Here is a 13121-nt window from a genome sequence, read left to right as displayed (position 1 = left end):
AATTTGGATGTAAATTATTTTTAAAAATAAATAAGTAAAATAAAATAATGTTGTTCAATCTCCAAATTAAAACAAAAAGAGAGAGAGAGAGAGAGAGAGAGAGACACAGTCTCCCTGAACCCCACAAAAAACCTTCAATTTGCTCAAACTCAGGTTCAAAACTTTGGGCATCTGATCTTGAAGCAAAGACTACATTTGGACCCAGACAAAACCCCTCATGACTGCTTAATGCTGACAGATCACCTTCTGACCCCCATGACAATTTGCAGGAAACTCCTTTAGCCAATGCAGATGTTTCATAGTCTACTAATGGTTCTTAAAGGATGAAAATGGGACTGGCTGGCTCAGTCAGTGGACCATGTGACTCTTGATCTTAAGGTCATAGGTTCAAGCCCCACATTGGGTGTAGAGATTATTTTAAAAATTTTTTAAAAATCTTAAAAAAAAAAAGAACGGGGCGTCGGTGGCTCAGTCGGTTGAGCATCTGACTTTGGCTCAGGTCATGATATTGCAGTCTGGTCTGTGGGTTCGAGCCCCACAAGGGGCTCCGTGCTGACAGCTCAGAGTCTGGAGCCTGCTTCAGATTCTGAGTCTCCTTCTCTCTCTGCCTCTCCCCTGCTCGTGCTCTGTCTCTTTCTGTCTTTGTCTCTCTCTCTCTCTCTCTCTCTCTCTCTCAAAAATTAATAAACATTTTTTTAAATGTTAAAACGATAAAGGATGAAAATGGTAAATATGGTGCTGGGTATACTATTGCACCCTCTTGAAGTCACTGAGACGGCACCTTGACCTCCGGCCACTCCAACACGATAGCCTGAGCTCTGCAGCTTACTCTAGCTTGTATCTTCATCCATGACAAAACCAGAAACATTTTCCATAGAAAAAATGCTGCTTTCAAGGAAACCAATGGCCAAAACCTTTGTCATGGTCCAAAAGGATGTTCTCCCAAATGATGATTTGGAAAAGTTGATAAGAGATATCCAAGAATTGGCCCCAGAGATGAAAAACAGTATTGGAAATCTAGTAATTACCGGCTCAACAAGAAGAGAACTCTGGTTTGAACCAAATAACAATCCAGCCTTCCCAGAAATTCTAAAGTTCGCACTACCTCCCTCCATACATGCATTAAATCATGGTCTACTGACAGAATGGTAGCATTCATGAACCACTATATGTGGAGAAATAGAAGAAAGGGTGCCCATAGCGTCTACCTTGCCTTCCCACCAATCCAAAGTATAATCCAGGGAAATCTGTTCACACAAGTGGATTTCACACAGCTTTCCCATCGCACAGGTATAAATATATATGTTTTAGTCATAGTTTGTATGGTTTCTCACTGGACCAAAGCTTTCTTTTCTAGATGGGCCAATGCTTCTTCTGTGGCTAAAATTCTATTAGAAAAGGGAGCGCCTGGGTGGCTCAGTCGGTTAAGCGTCTGACTTCAGCTCAGGTCATGATCTCAAGGTTCATGGGTTCTAGCCCCGTGTCAGGGTCTGTGCTGACAGCTCAGAGCCTGGAGCCTGCTTCAGATTCTGTGCCTCCCTCTCTCTCTATTCCTCCCCTGCTCATGCTCTGTCTCTCTCAACAATAAATAAACATTAAAAAAAAAATTACATTCTATTAGAAAAGATTATCCCTACCCAGGGATCTCCTCTTGAACTTTGCAGTCATCAGGGAACTCATTTCACTGGCCAGTTCAACAACACATTCAGTTTGTACCCCACCTTCAATCCTCAGAGTTGGGTGGGTGTACTAACTTTGGCATTGAAACTCAACTAGCACAGTTGGTAGGGACCCGCCAAGTACCTTGGCTAAAAGCATTGCCATTAGTCCTTCTAAACCTCAGATTCACTCCCTTGGAAACTCACAAGTTTTTAGCCTTTGAGGTAGTCATAAGACATCCAGTGCACTTGGCTTCTCCCTCCTTTGACTGACAGTTGAAAAAAGAAGATGTATTTCAATATTGTAAAGCTATAATTGCTTCTAATAAAAGCAACCATGCTTTGGGGAGCCTGGCTGGCTCAGTTGGTAGAGCATGTGACTCTTGATCTCGGGGTTATGAGTTTGAGCCCCACACTGGGTGTAGAAATTACTTAAACAAAAATGAATAAAATCTTTAAAAAAAAAAAAAAAAGAAGTAACCATGCTTTGATAATCTCTTCACCGTGCATTCCCAGGAGACAATGACCTGGAGCATCACACCTTGTAACCTGAACATTTTAGACTCTAACTTCTCTGAAAAGGCCCTTATCAGGTCCTGTAACCACCCTTTGTTCACCAAAGTCTTCGGAAGAGACTCTTGGATTCACGTGATACATCTAAAGAAAGCACCAGAGCCTGACTAGCCCTGCACATCTGGTCACCTGGAATAAAGACCCCCCCAAACTGAGGCAGACGGCATCTGAAGAGACAGCTTTCCTAAGACGTCCAGACTAGGCCTCTGTACCTTTTTCTCACTGTTGTTTCTTACCTCTTTTTCATGGAAAGACAATGCCCTTGTCTGCATTTCCCAAGCTCTTGGGAAAGGGGGAAACTTCTAAGATTATGGCCCTTCAGAAACAACCTCATCGTGATCCCATGAGAAATTAATTTTTCACTTGCTTTTTCTGAAGGGCTAGAAGGTTCAGAATTCACAAAAGTCTTCTTTCAACTGAAATATTAACTGACTTTGGGTTCTTATTCAAACTCACGTCTCTGAATTTGCAACCCTACAGGCTATACTATCTGATCTGTAACACGTTTGGTTCCAAACAATTCTTTTGAGATAACAATTCTGTTTTAAACCATCTTTGAAGTTTTGCTGTTTTGCACAAAATTCATCAGCTATCGCTTCATGTTTATACCGTCACTGCACCTTCTCAAATGCACCTGGTTAGTTCCTCAGTGTGCTCCTCTGCCTTCATGAAGGTCTAGGTGGAGACCTCCAGGGGTATCTGGGGGTCTCAGTCGGTTAAGCGTCAGACTCTTGATTTCGGCTCAGGTCACAATCTCACAGTTCGTGGGATTGAGCTCTGTGTTGCGGATGTGCACGCGCACTTAGTCTCTCTCAAAATAAACACTAAAAAAAAGCGGGGGGTGGGGTCACCTGGGTGGCTCAGTCAGTTAAGCATCCGACTTCGGCTCAGGTCATGATCTTGCGGTTTGGGAATTCGAGCCCCGCATTGGGCTCTGTGCTGACAGCTCAGAGCCTGAAGCCTGGTTCAAATGGTGTCTCCCTCTCTCTCTCTCTGCCCATCCCCCACTCTCACTCTGTCTCTCTCTCTTTCTCTCAAAAATAAATAAACATTTTTGGCACAAAAACAGACACTCAGATCAATGGAACAGAATAGAGAACCCAGAAATGGACTCACAAACGTATGGCCAACTGATCCTTGACAAAGCAGGAAAGAATAGCCAATGGAATAAGGACAGTCTCTTCAGCAAGCCGTGCTGGGAAAACTGGACAGCAACATGCAGAAGAATGAACCTGGACCACTTTCTTACACCAGATACAAAAATAAACTCAAAATGGATGAAAGGCCTAAATGTAAAAATCCTCAAGGAGAAAGCAGGCAAAAACTTCTTTGATTTTGGCCACAGGAACTTCTTACTCAACACGTCTCTGGAAGCAAGGGAAACAGAAGCAAAAATGAACTATTGGGACCTCATCAAAATAAAAAGCTTCTGCACAGCAAAGGAAATAATCAGCAAAACTAAAAGGCAACCGACACAATGGGAGAAGATATTTGCAAACGACATATCAGATAAACGGTTAGTATCCAAAATCTAGAAAGAACTTGTCAAACTCAGCACCCAAAAAACAATCCAGTGAAGAAATGGGCAAAAGACATGAATAGACACTTCTCCAAGGAAGACATCCAGATGGCCAACCGACACATGAAAAAATGCTTATCATCACTCATCATCAGGAAAATACAAATCAAAACCACAATGAGATGATACCACCTCACACCTGTCAGAATGGCTAACATTAACAACTCAGGCAACAACAGATGTTGGCAAGGATGCGAGGATGCGGAGAAAGAGGATCTCTTTTGCATGGTGGCAATGCAAGCTGGTGCAGCCAACTCTGGAAAAACAGTCTGGAGGTTCCTCAAAGAATTAAAAATAGAACTACCCTATGACCCAGCAATTGCACTACTAGGTATTTACCCAAGAGATACAGGTATGCTGTTTTGAAGGGACACATGCACCCCAATGTTTAGAGCAGTGCTATCACCAATAGCCAAAGTATGGAAAGAGCCCAAATGTCCATTGATGGATGAATGGATAAAGAAGATGTGGGGGCGCCTGGGTGGCTCAGTCTGTTGGGCGTCCAACTTCGGCTCAGGTCATGATCTCGCGGTTCATGAGTTCAAGCCCCCACTTCGGGCTCCATGCTCACAGCTTGGAGCCTGGAGCCTGTTTTAGATTCTGTGTCTCCCTCTCTCTCTACTCCTCCCCTGCTTGCACTCTATCTCTCTCTCAAAAATAAATAAACATTAAAAAAAAAACTTAAATAAATATGGGGGTGCCTGGGTGGCTCAGTTGGGTAAGGCTCAGGTCATGAGCTCACGGTTCATGAGTTTGAGCCCCACATCAGGCTCCGTGCTGATGGTGTGAAGCCCGCTTGGGATTCTCTCTCTCTCCCTGTCTCTCTGCTCCTCCTCTGCTCTAACTTTCTCTCAAAATAAATAAATAAACTTAAACAAAATTTTTAATAAAAAAAAAAATATATGGAAGACAGATGGGAAGTACCTTTGAGTTCTCTGTCCTAACCTTCTTTGTTACTCAAATGTGGCCTTAAGTGAAATGCTGTGCAGTTTCCTTCCCACACAGGACATGACGATCAGGAAAAGTCTTCCCTGGTACTAAGGGCCAAAACCAGCAAATGTGGAGAACCTGCCTCTTGATTAGTGACGCCCGCAAAGAGAGATTTTAATCAAAAGGGGATGTGAGGATCAGTAATGAGAAGGCAGTCGGGAGGCCAGCAGGGGGAGCCCTCGCTGACCCCGCCCCACTGCTCGTCAATTGCACATCTCTTAGGAGGAGACAAACCGTGCCCAGCCTTACTGCTTTACTACCCTAGCAAGAAGATTTCATTCTCCTGCAGCAACAGCCCAGCCAATGATAAGCCAGTATACTTACAACCCCCAGTTTACTCCAACCCCCCTCTCCTCTATAAGACGGCGGTCCTCTGCTTTGCTCTATTCCTCCCCTTCCTTGTGTACACTTGCTTGTGGCTTGCTTGTCCCAGATTGCAATTCTCTGCTATACACAAATAAACACAAATTTTTGCTGGCAAAATAAATGCATTTTTACTTTTATGGTTAACAACTGAGAACTAAATAAATGTAGAAATATACTATTTTCTATATTGTTAAAATATCAATTCTCCCCAAAATACATCTAAAGCTTCAATACAATCCCAATCAAAATCTCAGAGAGCCATTTGGAAAAACTGACAAGCTAATTCTAAAATGTATATAGAACTGCTTAATATCTTGAAGAGCCAAAATGACTTGAAAAAGAGAAGAAGCTGGGTGCCCAGGTGGCTCAGTTGGTTGAGCATCTGACTCTTGATTTCAGCTCAGGTCATGATCCCAGGGTCGTGGGATTGAGCCCCACATCAAGCTCTGCACTGAGCATGGAGCCTGCTTAACATTCTCTCTCTCTCTCTCTCTCTCTCTCTCTCTCTCTCTTTCTCTCTCTCTCTCTCTCCCTCTGCCCCTCTTCCCCATTCATGCTCGCTCACTCTCTCTCTCTCTCAAATAAAAAAGAGAGAAGACAAATTGGACAACTAACACTACTTGATCTCAAGAATTATTATAAAGCTCTAATAATCAGGTCTGTGGGATATTAGCATAGGATCAATGAACAACACAGAAAATTCCTGAAAATACACCCACGAATAAACCGTCAGTTGATTTTTTTTTTAATATTTATTTATTTTGAGAGACAGCAAGCGAGCAAGAGAGCAGGGGAGGGTCAGACAGAGAGAGAGAGACAAAGAGCGAGAGAATCCTAAGTGGGCTCTTTGCTGTCAGCACCCAGCCCGAGGTGGGGCTCGATCTCACAACCATGAGATCATGACCTGAGCTGAAATCAAGAACCGATGGTCAACTTAGCCACCCAGGTGCCCCTCAATTGATTTTTTAAAATTAATTTTACTTTATTTTTTTAATTTACATCCAAATTAGTTAGCATATAGTGCAACAATGACTTCAGGAGTAGATTCCTTAATGCCCCTCCCCCATTTAGTCCATCCCCCCTCCCACAACCCCTCCAGTAACCCTCTGTTCTCCATATTTAAGAGTCTCTTATGCTTTGTCCCCATCCCTGTTTTTATATTATTTTTATTCCCTTCACTTATGTTCATCTGTTTTGTCTCTTAAAGTCTTCATGAGTGAAATCATATGATATTTGTCTTTCTCTAATTTCGCTTAGCATAATACCCTCCCGTTCCATCCACGCAGTTGCAAATGGCAAGATTTCATTCTTTTTGATTGCCGAGTGATGCTCCATTGTATATATAAACCACATCATCTTTATCCATTCATCCATCGATGGACATTTGGGCTCTTTCCATACTTTGGCTCTTGTCGATAGTGCTGCTATAAACATGGGGGTGCATGTGTCCCTTCGAAACAGCACACCTGCATCCCGTGGGTAAATGCCTAGTAGTGCAATTGCTGGGTCGTGGGGTAGTTCTATTTTTAGTTTTTTGAGGAACCTCCAGACTGTTTTCCAAAGTGGCTGCACCAGCTTGCATTCCCATCTCAATTGATTTTTAACAAAGATCTTAAGGTAACACAATGGGGAGAGGATGGTCTTCAAAACATGATGCTAGAATGACAGCACATACATGTGGAAAACTACGACCCTTTACCTCTACTCACACCATAAAGGAAAAAACACTGACAAACCGGACTTCATCAAAATTAAAAGTGTCCCCTTCTTAAGATACTGGTAAGAAAATTAAAAGGCAAGCCATAGACTGTGGGAACAAATTTGCAACATATATATATACATATATATATATATACATATATATATATGTATATATATGTACATATATATGTACATATATAGGTATATATATGGCAAAGAACTCACATCCTGAATATATAAAGAATTCTTAAAACTTGATAAGATAAACAATCCATATTGTAAGGGCAAAAGATTTGAACAGACACTTCACAAAAGAAGATATACAAATGGCCAGTAAAACACATTTGAAAAGATACTCAACACCATGGTCATTGGGGAAATGTAAATTAAAGTTTCAATGAGCTACCGTCTCACATCCACGAAAATGGCTAAACTTTAAAAGGATGGCAACACTGAATTGAGAACAAGGAACAACTGGGAACATAAAATGATAGCAAACGTTTTGGCAAATAATTTGGCACTTTCTTATGTAGTTACTTATTACACTCCGACCCATCGTTTCTATCATTTCAGCAAGAGAAATAAACATACATCCACATATAGACTTGTATACATGAATATTCACAGCAGCTTTATTCACAATAGCCCCAAACTGGAGAGAAACGAAATGCTCATCGACAGACGTACCTATAGCTCAAATAACGGTGTATCTGTTCGGTGGAACCGCGCAGCAAAGAGTGACCTACTGATACCCGTACCACCTCGATTTCCAAACTTTATGCCTGGTGAAGGAAGTCAAACACAAAGTGTTCACTCCACGGCATTCCATTTACGTGAATTCTAAAAAAGGGACACTGAAGCTACAGAAACAGCAGATCAGTAGTCGCCTGGGGCCCAGTGGAGGGAGGACTGGCCACAGAGGAATGAGGGAACTTCTGAGGGTGGGAGGATGTTGTACATCTGGACTATGGTGGATTTACAAAGATGTGTACATCTACCAAAACCCAGCAGACCACACTTAAAATAGATGTTTTATTATATGTAAGTTACACCTCAATAAAGTTTGATGTGAAAAAAAGTACCCATTCCCAAAGTTTTCTCCTGGCCTCTACACCCTTATGTGGTCTGGCCCCTGCTGGCCTCGCCATCTCCTCGCACGCCTCCCTCTCCACCTTCCACTCTATACCTGCTTCCTGCTTCCTGCTTCCTGCTTCCTGCTTTCTACACCTCGGAAACCTCCAGCTCCAGAGACCACAGTGGCTGGGAGCTGAGTTCAGGAACCAGACTCAAACTCTGGGTTTGAAGCAGTGGGAAGCTGAGGAGACCGGTCAAGTTTCTTGACCTCTTTTCCTCAGTTTTCTTATCCATAAACGGAATGGTAATAGTCCTTTCTTCACAATGTCCCGAGGAGGATTCAGTGAGTTGACGCAGCATTTTCGGTGTCTAGCACAGGGCTGGCATACTACTTCCTGCCATCTGGTTTTATACGGCCCATGAGCTAAGACTTACTTTTACATTTTTTAATAACTGGGAAAAAAGTATTTTTGACACATGAAAATGATATGAAACTCAAATTTCAACATCGACGAATAAGGTTTTGTTGAAAGAGAACACTCGCATTTGTACTGTCTGTGGCTCCCTTCCCACAAAGTCGCAGACTTAGAAGCTGCATCGGAGACCACATGCCTGCAAAGCCTGAAGTATTTACTATCCAGCTTTTCACAGAAAAAAACCACCACCACCCTGCCAACCTCTGGTCTAGCATGTGTCCATCTTCAGCGTCAGTCCCACTTTGCATTAGCCGTTCCTTGTATCTGGAAGGGTCTTCCACCAGATCTTAGGGTAGCTCACTCCCTTTCTGTAACTCAGACTGCAACTGAAACGTTACCTCCTTAGAGGTCTTCTGTGGTTACCTTGTCACTCTCCTGTCTTTTCACTCTGTTCTAACGTTTGACATGTCCTTCCCCCCCCCATGTTCTTGGAACTGAACCTCATGCCTGACTCTCAGGAAGTGCTCAGCAACTGGGTTCCTGGCACTTCCTGACCGAAGGTAACCCAGCAGACTCTGAGCCTGTGGGGGAGCTGGTGTGATGGAAGAGACCATCATTCAGCGGCGCATATGGGTGTGTCAGAGGTTCATCAGCCATGGCAAGGCTCTGCCCCCGGCCCTGATGCACAAGGAGGGACGTTGAAACCTACCTGTACAATGGGAGGGCTCTGCAGGAGACTGAGCCTTCATCTGAGGCCTGGAGGCTCCCAGGGAGTCCCTTGCATCCACACCATCCTCCCTTCCTTCAAAACAGGAAGAGGTTCTGGGTAGGGGGGTGGGGGAGGTGAAGCTTACACAGCATATCACGCAAAGTCAACAAAACCGTAATGGTCATATCAAAGAAAGGCCCAGGCCTCAGGGAATCCTGGGACGGCAAGTTGGGGCTGAGCGTGGAGAAGACACAGGCCTCTTCAAGCCACTCTGCACTCAGTGCAACCACCTCCACTCTGCAGCCCAGCCCCCTTCTATCTGCAGGGACCTTGAAGTCGTCAGTTACTCCTCTGCCCAAGTCCAAATGCTTCTGGACCTCCACGGACCTCCCTATTCAAGCCAACTCCCATCCCTCCACCTCCCCCACACTCTCCTCTCCTTCACACTGAGACTTCCTTGAAGACTTGTCTGCGGGCCTTATCTCCATGACCCCACCTCCCACGTGCTCTCCGCCAGCACCAATGTGCTTTGTCTGTCACAGCTGCCAAGGAAGGACACAGCCCAGAATCCAACATCCCCCATCGGACCTTTTTATACCTGCCCTAACAGGGTGCCTGCTCCATGGGACCCTCTCCCCTGGGCATCTGGAGAGCCGGACATTCCTGTATCTCTCTGTCCTTCTTTCTCAGCTGCTCTGTTGATGAGAACTTGCCCAAGGTCACAGAGCTTAGAAGGGGTGGGGGAAGGTTTGTTCTCTCCCTTCCACCACCACACAAGAGTTAAGTATGATGGCGGCATAACACACACATGGAAAAGTGCTCAGGGGTCAACCGAAGGGGCACAGGATGGAAACTAGTCTGCACAGACAGGTGAGTGTTATTCAGAAGCCCACGAGGAAGTTTCAAGAAGCAAAGTACAAGAATCAGATTTGCATTTCAGATCAATCACTCTAAGATGAGAAGAAGGGGGGCAAGGGGCTACAACAGAGCCAAGACCAGTGAGGGGCAACTGCTATAATCCCAGAGACAGGCTATGTGGTGGAAGGGATGGACAGGAAGAGCCAGAATCAAGAATATCTAGGAAGAAGTTCTGAGAGAGCCTGGAGGTGAGGGAAGAGCCTCCGAGATGTCTTACTTTGGCTAACGAGTGAACCGTGGCACAGGCACCAGGGTGGGGTGCTACAGACAGCAAGGTGGAGTCACTCAGGTCCAGCGGGGGCCTGTGTCAAGCAGCGACACGGGCAGTGAAGGACACCGCCGCTACGAGATCTCGGCCAGACCAGCATCAGCGGACGCCCCGGAACTGACGACAAGCAGAAGCAGAAGAGGTCCGCTGGGGCCCCGGGACCAACTAAACCCCCTTAAAAGAGGCAGACTTTTGCAGCAAACCGTCAGACTCTTCAGACACGACCCCTCTATGTGTGACCACTTCAAAAGGGCAGCTGCGGCCGAGGCCTCTGCCCGGCCGGTCTCCGAACAGCCCCGAGACCCTTCAGGGCTCGAACGTGATGAGCAGTGAGTGCCGAGAGCTGGCTCGGACGGGACCGAGGCTTCCTCTCCACTGTGCGCCCGCAGACTGACTTGGCGTTTGACCCCCTTCCGTTGCCTTGTCTGTCGTGTGGCCTGTCTCGTGTTCTGCTCCGGGTGCCGTGGAAGAAGCCAAGTTAATCACGTGGCGAAATGTCCCTGAGTTTGGAACCCAGAACCTGCTCTATGAGGGCGTCAGCCTTGTTGGGTGACTGAATAAAGCCGTCACTGTGGAAAGACACAACCCGTGTGTGCGCCTTCACAGCGTGCTCATGACAGGGCTCTCAGGGAGAGTGGGGACACATCAATGTTACCACTGCCGCCAAAATCCACCCAGCCAAATGCGTCCTTGTATTTGGTGTGCTATAGGCTGAAGTTCCCAAACACACACAGTGGAGACAGGCTGTCGGAAGAGACCAAGGACTCAAATCCCTAGAACACAGATCCCAGTGTAGAGCCTAGAGGCACAGCGGCCCTCTTCCTAGGTGCCTGGCAGGGAGAGCAAAGTCCAGGCACACCCCGAGCAGGTGAGGGATGAGGCCATGACCGACCAGTGGAGCCAGGGGAGGAGGCTCCAGCCAACAGGGAGGAAATCCAGCCCCTGCACAGGAAGGGAAGGGAGGAAGCACTTTCTAAAGCTTCCCCATCCCAGCTCTGAGCAAGAGCTTGGGGAGCAGAGAAAGGGGGACACAGCCTCACAATGAGGAGCCCAGAGGTAGCCTTTGTGCAAGCTCCTTCAGGCAGCCACCAGCCCCTTCCGTAACTTGGCCCGAGAGCTCCAGGCAGGGGCTCCCCTCGGTGCCCCTGAAGCGCACTAGGCAGCACAGCCAGGAGCACACAAGCCTCTTCAGCATTTCTGGGATTCAGGGAAACACACCAATCCTGCCCAGGGAGGACACCCACGAGGGCTCACTGCTCGGCCAAGACAGGGACTGACAAGGGCAGCACAGTGCTCCCACAGCCACCTCCCCCCTCAAGTTAAAGCTCCAGGAAAAGTAAGGCCGGAGCTTTGAGGAGGGCCAGCCCTTCTCAGGCTTCCCTGAGCCTGGCATGGCTCCATGCACGCCTCCCCTCTCTGCACCCATGGAAATTAATCCCACGGTTGCCTCAGCCTCTGCTCCAGGACCCAGAGGAGCCCAAACCAGTCACGGATACTCCGCCACGGGCCTGGAGCACACGGCACGGCAGAGCTTCTCACTCTGACCCCAGTCTGTGAGGAGGAGCCCAGGATCCCCACGAGTGAGGTCACCCGAAGCCCTGAGCGGCTCCAGTTTCTCCTCTGGCCGAACTCCAAAGCCCACACAAAGCCCGGGCGTGTCACTCCCGCCGGCCTTCATTTCCTGGCTGCAAATGGAGATAAGTCTGGCGCTGCCCACCTGGCCAACAGGTTGCAAAAATGAAAACAACTCCACAGACAAAACGTGAAATGCCCTACCGGCGGCCTTCACAGGCGGCCACTTCCAGAAGCCGGTCCTGACCCCTTGGCGCCCTCGGCATCCGACTGGAGCCTGGACAGACTTGTGCCCTGGGCCTGGCCTCTCCGTGTGCCGGCCAGACACCGCGCCCTGCCTTCGGTACCTCTCACCTTGCTCTACCGCGCTCGTCTCCCCTCTGCCCGCTCGGCTCTGCCCCCCTCCCCCCGCCCCTCTCTCCCCCGGGCCGGGTCCCCTCTACCGCCGCAGGCCCCGGAAGTGCGCGCCTCACCTTCCGCCTCGCGCAGCCCGCCGCAGCGTAGACGATCAGATTCCGGCGACCGGTCAGTCGGCCCCGCGTTCCTCTGGGCGCCGCGGGGGCGGGCCCCGCGCCCGGCTCTCGCCATGGCAACGCTACACTTCCGGGCCGCACCGCCCAGAGCCGGAAGCCGCGGCGCCCCCTGGGAGCCAGGGGGCGTGGCCGAGCTGCCAGGGGGCGGGGATTGCCCTTGGAGGTTGGCGGTCCGCGGTGTTGTGTGAACCTCTAGCGGGGGCATCCTCGGCGCGGATAGGGTGGAAAGGGCAAACACTCAAAAGGCTCTCGGGAGGCGGTCATCTATTTATGCTGAGCTTTTAAGGAAAAGTCGGGGTCCACCCGACAAAGCAGAGTCATCAGGAACAGAGGGGGAAGCATGCCTATAGGTGGAAGGACCCGGTGCATTGGAGCAACGGGAAGGTGGTGGTTTGGGAGAGCGGAGGAGAATGGTCAGATATGAGTAGTGCGGACACAAGGAGCCTTGAACGTCAAACCAAGCAAAGGAGGACCCGTAAGGGAGGGAGGGGTGACTTAAGACTTGTAGGAGAGTTGGGGCGCCTGGGTGGCGCAGTCGGTTAAGCGTCCGACTTCAGCCAGGTCACGATCTCGCGATCCGTGAGTTCGAGCCCCGCGTCAGGCTCCGGGCTGATGGCTCGGAGCCTGGAGCCTGTTTCCGATTCTGTGTCTCCCTCTCTCTCTGTCCCTCCCCCATTCATGCTCTGTCTCTCTCTGTCCCAAAAATAAATAAAAAACGTTGAAAAAAAATTTTTTTTAAATAAAAAAAGACTTGTAGGAGAGAA

General features: G+C 47.9%; 1 protein-coding gene across 2 annotated transcripts in view; it reads right to left on the bottom strand.

The window, feature by feature from the left end:
- The window catches only part of PPP1R16A (protein phosphatase 1 regulatory subunit 16A), a 39614-nt gene extending 27185 nt beyond the window's left edge, over window positions 1–12429 (bottom strand). The window contains exons 1-2 of one of the 2 annotated variants that reach the window (XM_043602131.1): window positions 12298–12428; window positions 9067–9159 (exon numbers count right to left, since the gene is read on the bottom strand). The gene's annotated coding sequence lies outside the window, so the exon portion shown is untranslated. Of the gene's footprint in view, window positions 1–9066; window positions 9160–12297 lie in introns of both variants that reach the window. The other variant, XM_043602130.1, reaches the window with a different exon arrangement.
- Window positions 12430–13121: the final 692 nt, after the last annotated feature.

Source organism: Prionailurus bengalensis, chromosome F2, assembly GCF_016509475.1.
Source record: "Prionailurus bengalensis isolate Pbe53 chromosome F2, Fcat_Pben_1.1_paternal_pri, whole genome shotgun sequence".
NCBI lineage: Eukaryota > Metazoa > Chordata > Mammalia > Carnivora > Felidae > Prionailurus > Prionailurus bengalensis.
The sequence above is the reverse complement of the archived record's forward strand: the minus strand, read 5'-3'. Positions and strand labels throughout refer to the sequence as shown.